A 16,902-nucleotide genomic window follows, 5' to 3' on the forward strand; every position below is an offset into this window, starting at 1 on the left:
CTTGTTCTCAATGCTCCAATCATATTAATCCTCTTTTAGTTCATGTACTGCAGAATGCTCTTCCCCACCTCCAGGTCTTTGCACGTTTTCTCTGCTGGGATTGTTGTTCCTAATCTATCAACTCCCCTTTCCAACCTCAAACATTTTCACCAACTTCTATAAGGCACCAGTGATTAGCTTAAAGTTTTCTTCTACCAGGATGACTTTCTTCACTTTCTCTAATCAGTTTGTCCTACTCCAGAGTACTTTAGGTCCCTATTACATGCTCCCATCCTGTATTTCTTCATGACATTTTTCACCTTAATTTCTTGTTCAGCATCTATCTCCTCCCAGATTATAAACTTCACGATTGCATATATTTATATCTATCCCTCTCACTAATAAATGTGTTTGTTGTCCTGGACTAGTGCCTGGCCCATAATGGGCATTCAATAAATCTGAGTAAGTGTATGACCAGGTTTTGTCCTGTTTATTGACCACCTGAAGTTGTGTGCTAGGGCTCATCTGAAATCCACATAATACTGAACAATTCCTGAGTTACTATAGTGGAGGTTGAGATGACATCTTTTAACCATTCCTTTAGTTCACTGAAATGTGGAAGAAAGAATGGAAAGTTGAGGAATGCACAGGACTATAATGGATGGTATACATTATTTTTATGATCTGCTTGGGGTAAAACTAGAATTTTGATAGTAAGGGAGTTAGATATGGACTGAGAAGTGAAGCCTTTCTCCTGATTCATCTCTCCCTCCCTTTTTCTGAGTCAGTCTGTCTCACTTTCTTTCTCCTTAACACAATGCTTTTCAATTCTTTCCTATTAAAAGTCTCTACATCCTAATCAAGAAGAAGAAAGAAATCTAGAGGGACTTGAATATGATACCTATATTTTCTTTCTTGTTAGCTTAACATAATTATATTAATCATAATCAGTGCTTCTGTTTGGAGCCAGGAATTATTAATGACCCATTCCTGTCAATACTTGCTGTTAGTCCTGTGTTACATCCCATCCTCTTTTCTAATAAGGTAACAGAGAAGAGTGTACAATTCTAAAGTAATAAGGTATAACAAGGTGTGTAATTATTGTACAATAACCTTCTCTCAGGAAATAAAAAGATACTGAACAAAGAGCAAAATCCTTGGAAATCCTTGCTGTGCAGTTATTATAACCTAGCTGTGCAACAGTTATATCACTTTTGTGAAGATTTTTAAAAATTGTAACAAATTGTTAAAAAAAGACAGAAAAACATTGGGAAAAATTATAAAGAAATGCCAGTTTATGAAATAAGTTTTACTATTTTTAACTTCATTCTAGTTAATATTGCAGTAGATGATAATTTCCTTGCCTGTTGGAGACTAGTTTTAAAAAAATGTCTTCCAAAATTAGGTGAAATGTATAACAGGACTTACTTTTCTTGAGCAAAGAGTTGAAATGATGGTTTATGCAAAGTGCTTATTAAACAAAATAGAAATACAAAGTTAAAAATTTCAAGTTTTAGAGACACCAGCATTCAAACTTTTCAGAGCAGAAACTGAACAGTTCATAAGGCTGTCAGTAAGAAACATAAAGAACCCCAAATTAAACTAAATATGACTTGATAGCTTCCTATCTATATTTAACAGTATGTGGGTGGTTCAGTGGGGGAGATGCCAGAGTATCTTTAGGCTGATATTGTCATTTTGCTACCCTAAAGAATGTTATTCCAGCTACGGGTCTTTTAGCATTTCCTTCAGACTCAACATTTTGGAGGTATTAGAAAAGTCTTTACTGAATGAATGATGGAAGTTTCTATAATTGTTAATGCTCTAAGGACAAGACTTTGTCTCATGCATCTTTCCATTTCAACATATATAACAAGAAAGGTGAGTAAATTCAAAATCTTAAATAAGAATCCAATTTAATGAGTACAAGTCACTTCCATTTTTATGATGGAAGAAATTCAACATCATTAACCTATCATCTGGCAGCTAACTGGTCCTTGCAATACAGTTCCAGAATGAAGTCAGATTGGTCCCTGCTATTGGGAAAATGGGCAATTAGTATTGGCAGCATCCAGGTTAGTCTTGGTTAATGCTATGGACTGAATGTTCATGACGCACAAATTCATATATTGAAGCCTTAATCCGCAGTGTGGTGGTGTTTGGAGGTGAGACTATGGGAGATAATTTGATTTGGTTGAGGTCATGGGGGTGGAGCCCCTGGGATGAGATTGTGCTCATATGCAGGGATGAAGAGAACTCTCTCTCAGCTATGTGAAGATACAATGAGAAGGAGGCTGTCTCCAAGCCAGGAAGCCATCTCTCACCATGCTGGCATCCTCATCTCGGACTTCCAGCTTCCACAACTGTGAGAAATAAATGTTGTATAAGCTACCCAGTCTATGATATTTGTTATAGTAGCCTGAGAAAGCTAAAACAGTTAAAGAGGTGCAGGTTGCTTGCTCAGTAATATCCTCTATCCCTTTCACTATGGTTCCCTTGTTCATTAACCCATTGATCAAACCAAGAACTAACTAGAAAAGTACTTCCCCAAAAGTAGTACAATCATTCACAGAGTAGCCCATCTGTCTGCCTGATTGTTAAGGATCTCTTCCACAATAGAGGTCTTTTGTTGAGCAATTATATGAGATATGACTATTCTCATCCTCTGGTCTATTTTTAGAACATCTTCTACATATGGACTAGAGTCAGCCAGACTATTAGTCATTAGCCAGGAATCACTGGTGAACCTGACCTTGGTTTACCCTTCCTTCCTTTCAAAGCAAAGAAGTCTTCCCCACTGGGAAGATTTCAGGGTCATCCTGAATGGGGCTGTATACCACAGGAGTCCACTTCAGCTTGTGTTAATATACTAAGAAAAGCTAATAAACTAGGCTTGATTTTTCTTTATACCCAGCCAACTGATCATAGGAAACTCTCCAGAAAGCCATACCAATTAAAAAAGAAGCAAGGTAACACTAGAAAATCTGAGGGTATGAGTAATTGGCTCATGTAACTAACTTTTACCTTCTGGGTCAGCTTATTACTTTTCCATAGATATTATTTTCACTTGACTGCTGTTGTACATATTCAACTTTATAGTCAGAGTAAGTAATATCCAGAATGGTAATACCCAGCACATGATGGTAGCTTGTTAATAACTTTGAAGAACGGTAGCTTGTGGCTAGCCTGGGATTACTATTAGGGAAAAGAAAAGCACATTATCCCCAATAATGTTCAAAATGGAATTCTGATTTTTTAAAATAAATCTGTTTGACCCCCAACCACTTTCCCCCAAACATCCAGAAAGCAGGTGAAAGAATTTTTCTTTTCTGGGTATCCCAGAGGCTACATTCAATGACCAAATTGCATTGGAAAAGTGTATGGACTAGGCGAAGAGGAGCTAAGGGAAGCAGTTTTTGTGATAAAGGGTGCATCACTGTCAAATAGCTAATGGTCTAAAAAGCCAAAGAGGGCTCCTCTGGTTTGTCTCGAGTTAGCTGATCAGTAACCAGTGTTGGTGGAAGTACCAGTGTTGGTGAACCAGGCCCAGGCATTTAGAGAATCTTTGAGAATCACAGTCCCCATTGAGCCAGTGGCTTAGTTTCATGTGGAGGACGTGGGGATAAAGTTTCCACCAAAAGTATAACTGCCATTTTTCATGTAAAACTGAGATACCACCGGGCTAGGAAGGATGCATTCTTGCATATAACATTCCCATTTGACAAACAATGTTTTCTGAACCCTTCCCACTTTCCTAGTCATTGAGTCTGAATTAACCCACACAAAAAAGAGGATGTCAAGTCAGAGAGTCACAAGACCTCCATGGGCCAGATACTAAGTTTTGACAAGAACTCAGGAGAAAGCTAATAGGTGCTTTCCAAAGATGTGTGTTTGGTAGACATATCAAGGAGGCCATAATTTTAAAATCCCAAGGGCTGCCTCCACATGGAGGCTACCTCCCTTTGCTAGAGGTTCCAACGGGTAAAAGCATAAGTTCCAGGGACCTGTACCATTTCCAATACCCAATAGGTCCAATAAGGTGCTGTCCTTTGTTTTTGGTGAAGGCCAAAGAAACAGCAGTTGTTCTTTGGCTGCTGGATGGACTGAGCCTTGTGAATCCATCCTTATGGTCCTAAGAAGCTTTACTTGGCAAACTTGAGTTTTCTCAGGGTTTATCAGCACCCCTGTTGGCAAAAGTGCAATGGGGCTATTGAGCCTGACACTGCTGTCTTGCTAAACAAAAGGACATCTCTATAGTAGAAGCTCTGGATATCAGAGGGAAGAGTAATACTCATACTCAATCCTAAAACTCCTCTAGTGGCAAGTGGCAGTGGGATCTGTCCCACTATCTTCTCTCCTGAGCTCTTCCCAGATTGGGATAACCTCCTTTGGAATTTATATGAGAAGGAAGTACTAGCATATAACACATCAATTTATAGAAACAACAAAAACAATACTTTGAATTGGCCAAAGGACCCCACTCAATAGATCTTATTAGCTTATCTCCTCCATTGTGACCCCTGCGAAAACAGATCAGTGGGATCCTGGCACTCCTTCTCTCCTGCATCTGTGTGGGTTGGAGACTGGGCTCTCATTTGTCACAGAGCCATAGCCATAGAATATGGAGTCCTTCACTTCTTTGATGTTCCCCCGGCATACTCAGGAAGTAGTTGAGGTTGGGGTGAGAGAGTGGGGAAATAGGGTTGGAGAGAGATGGGGAGAGACAGAGACAGAAAGAAAGAGAGAGAGAGAGGCTCCATGCCAGTAAGCAAAGCACATTTATTTTCAGTGCCAGTAGGCAAGTCACTTCTGTTTTAAGTGACTGTATCATGGCTCAACCAAATGAATTTCTAATGCTTTTGTTCTACCCAAAGCTCAAATTAGATTTAGAGACTTCTCTTCCTCCTCCTGCCTGGGGGAGAGTGAACAACAACAAATGGACCTTTGAGGCAGTTTGTTTCTTTCCTACATTATGGCCGTCAGGCTCCTGGAAAGGCAAGACAGTAGGAGACCCTTACTCTCTGATCTCCCCCACCATTTGGGTGAGAGCATTTGCTTCTAGACCCCGGAGAGGCTCTTCAGATCCTGTAACTCAGTCCACAAACAGCCCTTTCCTCTTGCAGAAAGCCATGTCTCTGTCAGCATCCTATCCTTGTCACCAAAACTGTCACAAACCTTGAAGTGTCTGAGATTTTATTCTTCCGACAAGCTAACAAGCTAGCCTGCTACAGTTCCACAGGCGCAGGCAGAAGGCACACAATTCCTGAGATAGAGACAAAGCACTTCATTGCTCATGCCAGAGTAGACAGACAAAGCTTCAGGTCTACATTGGTTCCTTTGTCCCCAAAGTCCCACAGGGCCCAGTGGATAGTGCACACACAGTGGGTTTGTGTCACAGCTGGGGAGTCCCGCATTTAGGAAACCTTGATCTTTTACAGGGGCTGTTAGCAAACCAGCCTGACCTTTGCACTCAATGGACAATATAATCTTTATCTTCCCAGGCTGTTTTCTATGCAAATGTCCTTTAAAAGATACTGCAGAACATAGACTAGAAAACTAGATGTGCAGAAATATGACACTCCCACGGAGAACTGTCTTCCAGCATATTTTTACCTGATGTTGCATGGTTAAGAAATCAGTCTCCACCACAGTCCAGTACTAAATCAATCCATTAGGTATTTCCCAAAAGGAGAACAAACACTTGACAAAGATGAAATGGTCTTGTTCCAAAACCCTAAAGAATTCTGCTGTGATTCTTCTTCATGGGCTGAGAGTTCTCATTCCATCTAATCTGCCTTAGATGCTGAGATAGGCAGAATAACCACCCCCCCAAAAAAGATGCTTACATCCTAGTCCCTAGAACCCGTGAATATTAATCTTACATGGCAAATGGGCATTAAGGTTGTAGATGGAATCAAGGTTGCTTATCAGCTGACCTCTGTACCCACATTTCCTTCTGCTTCAGTGTCTGCTGTTTGCAGGGCACTGTGGTATAAAAGAAAAAATAGAGGCTTTGGATCAAAGTAGAATTCTGATTCTATAGCTTGGACAGTTTATTTAGCCTACGTCTCAATTTACTTATGTGTATAATAGGGATGACAAGAACTATATTACAGAAATGTGGTGTTTAAATGAAATAATATTACCAGAGAAGATGCTCAAGAGATGTTAATTTCCAACTTCTTACTCTTATGTTTCGGGGGACTAGGTACTCAATGTACATCTTAACTCAAATAACAAACTACTTGTATTAGTTTGGTAGATCTGAGGTAACAGTACGGCAAACTGAGTGGCTTAAACAACAGAAACTGTATTGTCTCACATTGTTTGAGGCTAAAAGTTGAATATCAAGGTATCAGCAGAGTCGGTTCCTTCTGAGGGCTGTGTGGAGAATCTGTCCCATGCCTGTTGCCTACCTTCTAGTGCTTTGCTGGCAATCTGTGACATTCCTTGGCTTGCAAAGCATCATCCCGACCTCTGCCTTCATCTTCAACTGGTCCTCTTCCTATGTGCATGTCTGTATCCAATGTTCCCTTTTTGATAATGGTACCAGTCACATTGGAATGGGGGCCCACACTATTTCAGCATGATTTCATCTTAATAATCATATCTACAATCATCTTATTTCCAAATAAGGTCACATTCAGAGTTACTAGGGGCTAGGACTCCAAGGTATGAATTTTGAGGGGACGCTTTTCAATCCCCAATAGTATTAGAAGTCACCTCCACTAGTGACAGATTTTTGTAAAACTAGGAATTTAATGTTAATAATTGTCAATCCCGATATTCATTTTCTTCTACTAAAGAGTGCAGGTTTGTCAGGTAATAATGTCTACTATAATAATCTACACAAAATGTTTAATGAAAGCAATTATAGAAACATTTCTTTAGCTAAACATCGTATAATTGTCTTCCCACAACATGGCAGTATAACCAGAGAAGGTCAAATCATTGTCAATGAAAGAATGTCCATAATTCAGGGAGCTTTAGTACTTATTATCAGACTAAGTCAAACTACATTGTTTGATTTTCACATTATAATACCATACTTTTCATGGGCTCTGATTAACAATGATAAATAGTACATACATTATGTATTGATTACCACTTTTAAAGCTGCTTTGTAGGCAGCCTCCCTTTAAGATCAGTACTGGACAGAGTGCAGCCTTGGGTTTGAAGAGAACTCTGGCAACAACCGTGTTCTGAGGATCCCTGTAAGAGTGTAGGATCCATTCTGTCTCTCTCTTCCTCACTTTTCTTTTGCCATAGTCATTTGATTGAAAAATGTGTTGAGAAACTACTATGCATAAAACACAACACTGTTCTAGGTGCTAGAAAGCTTTACTATTAAAGACCCCACAGTTTAGTAAGGGGAAACAGTCATGCATCAATAATTATAATATAATGTGCTACTTCTACTTCTGATCAAGATGAAGTAACAGGAATTAAGCCTCCTGCTGAAACAATTCTAAAAAGCACAAAGTCTATAAATCAATTATTGTAAAGACATTAGACATCAAGCAACAAAGGACAGCGTTTCTGAGAAATGAGAAATAAACTAGGGAAGCCATAAGATTGCCCCAGCTTACTGCCTGGAGAGAGTTTCCTGGCCATGGTGCAGGGAGGAAGAACCCAGCTGGAACTCAGTGGATCTTTTGAGGTGAGGAGCTGGGGCTGAGAGTTCTCATGGCAAATTACAGGAAAGAAGTACCCTGGACAGAGAGAGCCCAGGAGACCCAAAACAGTCCCCCTCCGCTCTTCAGCTGAGGACTAATCATCAGTGTAGATGAGGGAACTCTCAAGGCCAAGCAAAGAATCACCTGAAAAGTTTAGAAGTAATAATACTTGGAGCTCATGTAGGGCTGAGAATAATCTGTTTTCCCACCAGCCAGAGTAGAAAACCTCATAATTCACAGAGCATCAGGCTAACTACTCAGTAGTGGACCAAAATTAGCCCTAGACTAAAGGCTGCTCTGGTCTAGCTTAACAAAGCTTAAAATGAAGTCCCAAAAGGGTCAGACTCTTGCCAAGCAACTTAAGTGTGACTCAGAACAAAGTTTAAGAATATGTATAGCAATACAAAAATACTCCAACCTAACAAGGTTAAATTCACAATGTCTGACATCCAGTCGAATATTATCAGGCATGAAAGAGGCCAGAAAGTCTGACCCATATGAGAAAAATAATATGAAGTGGATTGAGATATTGGAGATATTTATAAGAAATTATGGGAGCACAGAGGAACGGACAGTGAACTCTGCTTGGTTAATATGAGTGAGGTAGGTATTCATAGGGTTTCCCAGAGGAGGAGTGAGTGAATGTGAAAATTAAAGAGTGAGCAGGTGTCATCCAGATGAAGACAAAAAGCATCTGTGACAGACACCACTGATGCGCCACCAAAGAGACACACAAGCACAGATCTGCTATACAACATGTAAGTGGGTCAGTGTGGCTGAAGGTAGGAGAGGGGAGAGAAGATTCAGGAGAGCCGTGTGCCAATCAGGACTTAGGGTGCGTCCTGTTTGGCAGACCTTCTCTGTAAAGGTCCTGATAGTAAATACTTGGGGCTTTACCGACCACATATAGGGTCTTACTGCACACTCTTTCTTGTGACCCTTAGGCCATAAACTGTAGATCCCTGCTGTAGATGATGGGGCAGGATTGAACGTTTGTCAAAAGTGAAAGACCTGTGAGGTTTGTATTTTAGATAGATCGTTTTGCCAAAAATGCGGAACATGCATTTGAGGGGATGATGCAGGGGTACGGTTTAGAGAACAGTTGTGTTAGCTCAGCTGAGAGCTAACAGGGCAGGCAGGGGAGCTGGCTTTATGAGTCTGAAGCACTGAAGAGAAGTCTGCATTGTATTACAGATTTGGGAGTCACCCGTATGCATCTCAGTTTAAACCTCAAGCGTGAATAAGATCACGCAAGAAGAGTAGGCTGAGGAAGACATTTTACTGAAAGACTAATAGGCGCTAGGCACATTTACTTGTTAGCGCATCCATCCTCAGTATTACCCCGTAGAGACAGAACGTACTACTCCCATTTTACAGATGATGAACCTGAAAGCTGAAAGCTCGGAGGAGTTAAGCAGCTTATTCGGAGCTACTGAGGAGAAGGAAAGCCCATTTGGTTCCAAAGCTTTATTCCGTTTTCCATTGCACACTGCGCTCGGCTCTCCCTAAGACACCGCGCTGGTGGCCTTCAGCCGCCACTGTGGCTTCTGGTCACACTGCTCCCCTCCTCACTGCGCGTGTCTCCCACCACTTTGCCTTCAACCATTCATTCGCCAGTGGTCCAGGGATCCAAGAACTGTCCCAGCTGCTCACAAAGGAAGGCGACCGAGCGTTGCTGACGAACGCCTATTACATTAGCCTTTCCAGAGAGCACGCCTTCTCTCTCTGCAACCGATTTGGCCTCCACGATCTCGAATTTGAACCAACCCCACTGCCCTACCACTAATCCTTTAAAACTTAAAAATTCAGATAGTTCAGACACACAAAATTCACATGATCCTTGAGACACTCTCCTGTAGCGAGGAATTTCTAAAAGTCAGTGCTAGCACTGCAACTGTTCACAAAGAGAAACTGGCCAATATTCATAATTCTTCAAACATATGGTAAGGCAGAGCATATTTTAAATATCAAGAACATTTACTCGAGACCTTCCCAAATGGTTTCAGAATTTTTATTTGGGGCTTGGACATGGATCAAAACATGTATTTACCTGACTGAGCCCAGCCTGCCTAAGCCTTCAGGGTGTGTATGTTTTTCATGCCACGATATTAAATATACATATTAATTAAATTTTACATCCAGTCTTGCACCAGAACTGGGAACGGCTTTGATAGATAGGCAGGACTTCACTGAAGTAACTCTAATATCCTTCTCTTCACATGAGTTTCCCCTTTTTATTTGTTCAGCATGGAAAACAAACACTGAACATATGGAAGGATAACAGGGAGTGCTGAAAACTTTGAAAAATATTTTGTGCAGGTTTAATTTTGGTTACACAGGACTTAATGTTTTGAAGGATTTAGTGCAAATTTTTCTTCATTCCTAGGAAATTTGCCGATCTGAAAAACATAGAATTGTGCTTGTCCTTGAACAAGCAGGAGCTTCGGGAAGAAGGAGTCAGTGCTGTGGACTCTATTACAGAGCCATTTCACTCACAGGAAGCTGAGGACATCAGAGGAGGGCATATTTCACAGAATTACAGCAGTACGCCAAGAAAACTTGAAAAGACCCCACGTCTTTCACATCCCCAATATTTTACTCTAATTCTCTACTCTACTCTAACAGATCTGTTCTTTTAAAACGAGAAGTTGCATTAAAATACCGAAGAAAAGTGCTTTTTTAATTTACTGGATTGAATCTCGATACCAGAAATCTAACAGTAACATGAATCATGACACAATGAAATTGTATAAATGTGATAGGAATAGGATATCAGCTGAACAACAGATTATTTGTAATGTCTTGCTTGCTTTAAAAGTACTTAGGTCTAATTTTTTGCATTTCTGGCATCTCCCCATCCCTCTATCCCCCATATGTCCTCCACAATTTCTTTCATACCATCCCTTTGTTTCCACTGAGCTATCTTTCTCTGTCCAAAGTATCTAAAATTCCACTTTTTGTGAGAAATCTACTTTGATTACAGGGCAGGAGGGGGGGTATACAGAGATGGGAAAATGAAAATGTTCTCTCCTTTTTCTAGCAGAGTCACAAACATCTGACCATTCTTTGGCTTTAATTTCAAATGAAATGAAATGTAAAGCATTCCTAGACAAACACCTTATTATGCCTTGTTACACCCCTTCATATATTTCTAGGAATGTGGCTTATTGATAAATATGTCTATAATATTAAATCTGTGGACAAATTTATTCCTTTTCATTAAAGGATCCCAAAAAGAGTGATGTTTTCTTCTATATGAAATAAAATTACTTTTGTTACATGTAGATATATATATATATTTATGTATATATGTGTGTGTGTGTATATATATATATATATGTATTAGCTTCCTGTTTTTAAATGCAGCACCTTAAAAAGTTCCTTTTTTAACAGCAAACATAATAGCATATTTTGTCTTTAGAACTGTATTGTTTCTGTGAACTATGAGATCTCTTGTGGATTTATAAGCTTTGAGAAATATGAATATAATAAAAGAGGCCAATGTCACTGACATATCGTGAACACCCACTACTTGTTTTTTAAATAGTAAATGCAAAACATATTCTAATTAGTAGCTATAATCCTGTTAGTTGAAAGATTTATCACGTTGACTCTATTGCGAGTGTACCACCTTATAGATCAGAAATTTCTAGTGAAGTGAAGATTTGCTTTACAAATAAAAGAAGATATGGCTGCATATAAATCTGGGTGTGTGCATAATTGAAAGAGCTATAGAAACGAAAATGGGGAGGGAACGAGCGATTCCTGGAATTGATGCCCATTGAATCTCTGCCCATTTCTAAAAAAGAACCTTGAAAAAAACATATCCTGGCAAAATATTGGTTTCCATTACTTTTCATTTTCTCTTGCCAGGATCAGAACCAGATGTTCTGTAATATAGCAAAGTCTGTTCTATTGGCATTTTTGGTTGTATTAACTTCAGGAACTACTGGAAATTTTATGTGAGAAGATTCACAGGTGATTAGCATCCAAATTTCCTGAGACTTCAGAGGTTTTGATGGGGTTGGAGAAGAGATGGCACACAGTGAAAGTGTCCAAATATCCTGTGTTCTCTTCTTGATATGTTCATATTCATAATGAAATACATATGCTCATGTAACTCATCTTACAACATATGGTACAATATAATTGAAGAAAGTCTATGCAATTATTTCACCCCTCCAAAAAAAGAAAACAGTTCTACATTACTAATAAAAACTAGTCAGGGCTTAGAGTGTGTGCTAGAGATGCAGATTTTAAATATAGCCTACCCAAATATCCCACAAGTTGAAGTGAAAATAAGAATGGAACATGGTACTACTAGGTTGCAACCTGGGGCAGTGTCATTTGCTCTTTTTTCCCCCCTCTCACTTCTAACCTACTACAAACTAACCTAAGTGATTTCCAAACTGACAACTAAAACATGTAGAACTTGAGGTTATGTGGGCGATCATACTTAAAATAAGATCCATGATTTTCATCCTCTGCAAATTTCGTTAAATCAGTTAATGGGGGGGGGTGTCTTTGAAAATGCAACACCATATGTAAATGTATCCCCCCCCCCCCCCCCCCACACTATATTTGAAGAGCTGGTCAAAGTGCTGGCATTTAATGGCATTTCTAGTATTAAGTTTCAGCAATGGTGCCATAGTCATGAGAAGCTTGCCACCCCTGGAAGCTCTGTCTCTTGACACAGCATTGACCCCGTGACTGAGTTTCAATTGTTATGCTTACATTTTTAATTTTATAATGGCAACTAGGTGAGGCAGTGAACGACATGTGTTTTGGTAAAGAGAAAAAGGATAATGTAGATTATAACATTTTGTTTTAGGGAAATAACCTTTCTGAAGCCGCTCCCAATTCTTCATTTTATTTACCACCTCAGTGGTGGTGTGGAAGCAAATGAGATGAGACTGAGCAGGTCTCTCTAAGAGTGGGAGGGAAAGATGGTCACTACAGTGTCAAACTTCCTATCTCCAGCCCACATACCCCCCCCACACACACAAAAGGCTCTGAGTGAATTTCCAGCATAATATTTCATATCCTGTGGGAAGAATGAGGATCAGAAAGGTTATCAATGAAGCCAGGCAGGCTATGACCAGATGTTCAAAGAGTCCTTAATCACAATGCTGTGGGGCTGAGCTGGTGTTCTGACATTTTCCAAAAGCCCATTTAGTAGGGCTTCTGTGGATGGGTCATCTAGAAGTATTAGTGGGGTTGGAGAAGTATTACAAACCATGATTTAGCAAAAGACCAAGCAATGCAAATTCTTGTATAGATTTTTTTCCATAATATATGCCAATGAACAATACCTCAGTTACTAGTTGAAGCTTTAGCAGGAATTACTTGACAACCCACTGAGAGAAAGAGGGAAACATACACATGCGAGGCTCTGGGGGCTGGAGCACTGGAATTTAGGGAACAGGATGATAGAATGGAAAAAAGAGCCTATGCGGGTCAGGGCAAGGTGTTAATGGTAAGTCTCTATCTGTTTCACAATTTTCCCTCAAACTGGCTATGACAATGAGATTCAAAATTACATTCAAACATGTTCTAGCTTGCCAATGTTGTGGACAATACTTTGTTTTTCTTCATCTACACTGCCCAGTGATGGATTTAACTATGTATTACTATTCTAATTCCTAAAATGGTAAATCAGCTTTGGAAAGAAGCTGGATCACTTCCAAAAGGTGGGTTTTAGAATCTCTGGAAGCATCAAGAGATATTTTTCTTAGAAGGTTGGCGATGTGCCCCATTGCCTGGGGAAAGGGTTTGTTATCATATTTGCCAGAGTATAAAATATAATTACCCCCTCTGAACCAATATGCTTCGAGCTGCTCCCAGATAGCTAATCAGAGTTGATCTCAGTTACTATCCCTTGCTTCCCAGATAGAAGTAACCATAAGGCCTTGATACCACGAGATTTCTAGGGAGCCTTCTGGACCATATGACATACCTCTAGGCCAATGAAAGAGTGTATAAAAAGACCTGGCCCAGAGGAAAGTAGGAGGGCAATACTTAACTGTATTAAAATTTAAACTGAGATAAGTCAAATGCAGGTATGTCATAGTCTACAGATATGATTATCAGAAAATTTGTGTTCTGAAATTCTGCAAGAAAACAAGTCCATCCTCTGTAAGTGTGAGCCCTACAAAGGAAAGAGAGTGGTGGTTCTGGTTCAGAAAAATGGTAAACACTGTAACAAATCATGGCCCCATGCTAGCCGGGCACCCTGGGAGATGGTTAGGCTTAGGATAACTCTTTAAAAAACAAAACAAAACAAAACAGTTCAGCACTAATTGTTACAACCTATGAGCTGCCCAAGCTGACTCAAGTGATTGTAATTATCCTCCCTCCCTATGGAACCACTGTAGAGGGGCCAGCTATGTAGATTAGGGGACCATCATCCCTGGGTGGACTGGTATCGGCTGTCAAAGGTGACCCCACAGGGCAGTACAAAGCGAGAGCAGTGGCAGACCAGTGAGACTAATGTTCTCCCTGCTTTAGACTGCATTTGCCCTGAGGTTAACAGATCTACTGGGAGAGAGAAACAGAGATTTTCTGGCTAATGTGACACATCAGGTATTAGAGTAAATAATTGGAAAAATAAGGTTCCTACAACTATATTTGAGTTATTTGAGTTATTTGAGTTTATTTGAGTTTGTGGAGAAATTTACGTTGACTATATTCATGAGAAACCCTCTCAACCCTCAGATTACAAAAGAGAAAATTTAGGTTAGGAGGAACAGTAGTTGGGGCTAGAGATGTTGATCTAAATATTACACAGCAAATTAGTCCCATGCAAGGAAGGAGAATCCATTTCTGATGTCTCTTCCAGGGCTCTATTCATTACACCAGGCAACATTTTCTAATGTCCCACAGCCTTGATACTGCCCTTTGTGGATTGCTGACTTCATTCACTTATTGTTCTTTATCCACTTATTCAATCAACAAATATTTGCTGAACAACTATTATGTGCCACTCTCCTAATTGTCAGGAATACAGAAGGGAAAAATATAAATTCCTTGTTTTTGTAGAGCTTTGTTTTTTAATGTTTTTTTTTTTCATTTGCACACTCAGGTTCAGAGAAATAAAAGCTATGTTGAAACCTGTGATAAATAGAACATCTCAAAACCTCAGAATCATCCTCAACAACCAGACATGGTCAATGAATTCCACCTCCTGGGCATTGTTTGGTCAAACGTTTCACCCCCATGTATCAACAGACTCATCATGACTTACAGTGGATAAGAGATCATTTGTGGACTAACAGACAGTCAGGCAAGGGTTAACTAAGCAAACCTAATGTGGGCAAAGCTTACTTTGTACTCATCCTTTGTCTTCTCTTGCTCTGATTTTTTTTTTTTCCCAATAGTGGCATCATCTTTTTACCCTGGTGATAGAGCCTCATTCCTCAATCTTTCCCTTTCTCCTTCTTCTCATACCTTCATTCCCTTCAGAGCAAGGTATAAATACCTGTTGAGGATTTTAAGTGCTTTAACCCAGGTGCTTTACCGGAAATCAGAGCATTAGGATGAACAAATCCCTAGCAGCATTTAAATCCAACTAGTACTAAACCTAAAAGGTCAAGCATTGATCTGCAGGTGATAGAGCATAGGGAAACATTTCAACAGTATTTGATTCTTGTAAGGATCTCCGAGTCTCTAAACTTGGGATCACAATCACTGATGCCATTTTGGATATCATTATAATAATTTTTCTTATATTGATATTAAGTTATGAGATATAAATTTACATTAAGAAGTTAGAGATATGTTAAGATATTAATTCTTATAATTTTTGCTATTGCATACTAGCAAATCATTAGTTAATACTTGTTCACAGATTTAGAAATTGTCAACAATATAGTCATGTAATTTTACTATTCATGTAAATTTGCATGGCTCAAATACAGAACTCACAGGCACTATATTATTCTAAAAAATCAAAACACGGACATATTTAGATTGATCTTAGATTTAGTCCTACATGTAGATCCTCACAAGTTCCAACTTAAAAAGACCTATAGAGGCAATAGAAAAAGGGACACTCACAAACATTAATACTAAAGAACGGAAGATAAACATATGCCAGAAGAAAGGAATCCTACCAAGTGCAAGGCAGATGAAGTCCAATTTGGAAAATGCTTCTCCAGGCTTTGACTTTGAGTGGATACTGCCTGAAAAAAAAATTAAGAAGATATATCGTACTTCTCATTAACTCAGAGACCCACAGCTTATGTCAACTCAAGCCTGCTCACAAAGTGCTGCTTTTGGAAGAAAGCTAAAGACTGTCCCTTTCCTGTTTCTTCAATCCCAGCTATTTACACGCACTCAGATTTAGAAAATTACAAAAGCCACGAGAGCGGTAAATTGACAATAAGCGTGCCTTGTAGTTTGTGAGCTGTAGTCTCTATGGCTAAAGGGCATTAGGTCAAACAGAGATATAAAGAATCCCCAGAGCAGTCAGTGCCGGCTTAGCAGTGTAGCATTTCATATGCTCCACTGGTTATGAAATAATATGCGAATATGCCTGCCACAGGTAGAGAATCAGGTAGGTGCTGTGCAACTCGAATCCCACAGCTAAGAAAAATAATAGAAGAAAATCGATCGTCTCTCAGCTTCCGGGAACCCACACTTATTAGTAAATATTAAGTCTGAAAATATCTTGCCTCATTTGAATAAAATCAAAGTAAAAAAGGTATATCTTTTGATAAAGGTATGTATAGACAATGGACTAATAAACTGTGAAAAGAAATCTCAAAAAATAGATTTACATTGAAAATTAGAAAAAAGTTTCAGAAAACTAATGGCACACTCAATAAAATTTAAGAAGATATGGCCACTCTAATGCTATTAAACTGTTAAGAGACAAAATCTAAAATAAAAAGTTAAGAGGATGGACTATAAATGGATATAAACAGGAAACACTTCCAGGAAACAAATATGCAGTAACTGGAGGTAGTAAAAGATAGAAATGATACTACACTTGATCTTAGCCAAAAGGCTGAGAAGCGATAAAAGATAGAAATGATAAATAAGAAAATGTAATTAGTCATTTGATGTCCAGACTTGCAAATTACCTTACATCTCAGAGCAAAAAGAAGAAGATGTTAAAAGCAAGTACTGAGAAAGTAAGAGACTTGGACAACAGAGAAAAACAAATCTAAGTGTAAGGAATGCACCTGAAGAAGAAGCAAGAACTTTTGGTCACAATCAAAGACATATCTAGAGAAAATATTCTGAA

General features: G+C 39.2%; 1 pseudogene; it reads right to left on the minus strand.

The window, feature by feature from the left end:
- Positions 1-16,549: 16,549 nt before the first annotated feature.
- Positions 16,550-16,674, minus strand: LOC118025831 (annotated as a pseudogene).
- Positions 16,675-16,902: the final 228 nt, after the last annotated feature.

The sequence above is a fragment of the Mirounga leonina genome, unplaced genomic scaffold, assembly GCF_011800145.1.
Source record: "Mirounga leonina isolate KUSES-001 unplaced genomic scaffold, KU_Mleo_1.0 Mir_201, whole genome shotgun sequence".
NCBI lineage: Eukaryota > Metazoa > Chordata > Mammalia > Carnivora > Phocidae > Mirounga > Mirounga leonina.